The sequence below is a fragment of the Habropoda laboriosa genome, unplaced genomic scaffold, assembly GCF_001263275.1.
Source record: "Habropoda laboriosa isolate 0110345459 unplaced genomic scaffold, ASM126327v1 scaffold212, whole genome shotgun sequence".
Lineage (NCBI taxonomy): Eukaryota > Metazoa > Arthropoda > Insecta > Hymenoptera > Apidae > Habropoda > Habropoda laboriosa.
In genome coordinates this window covers 4,170,394-4,170,680 of record NW_017100509.1, presented here as the reverse complement: position 1 = coordinate 4,170,680, position 287 = coordinate 4,170,394, and the positions used below count along the sequence as shown (strand labels likewise).

The following is a 287-nucleotide window of genomic DNA, read 5'->3' as shown; positions in this document are numbered from 1 at the left end:
TGAAAAAAAAAAAAACTTTCACTTATTGGAGAATAGTAATATGTAATAATTGATAACAGCAGTGCAGAAACAATACTATTAACTACATAAACAATTATATGCAATTCTTATATTCAGCTTCACATGGGTATATGAATACAGTAGTATAGAGAATGTAGATACAAAGTAATAATTACTCATTTTTAGTATTCAATAATGAAACTATTTAATTAATGTCAGTGCTTGCTAAAATTGTGTAAAAAATTGTACATTTAATAAGAGAATTTACATCATTACTTTGACAGTAG

The 287-nt window shown here is 24.0% G+C and overlaps 1 protein-coding gene across 1 annotated transcript in view; it reads right to left on the bottom strand.

Moving 5' to 3' along the window:
- The window catches only part of LOC108576264 (N-alpha-acetyltransferase 60), a 2,966-nt gene that overhangs the window by 1,142 nt on the left and 1,537 nt on the right, over positions 1 to 287 (bottom strand). The gene's annotated exons all lie outside the window — the stretch shown is intronic.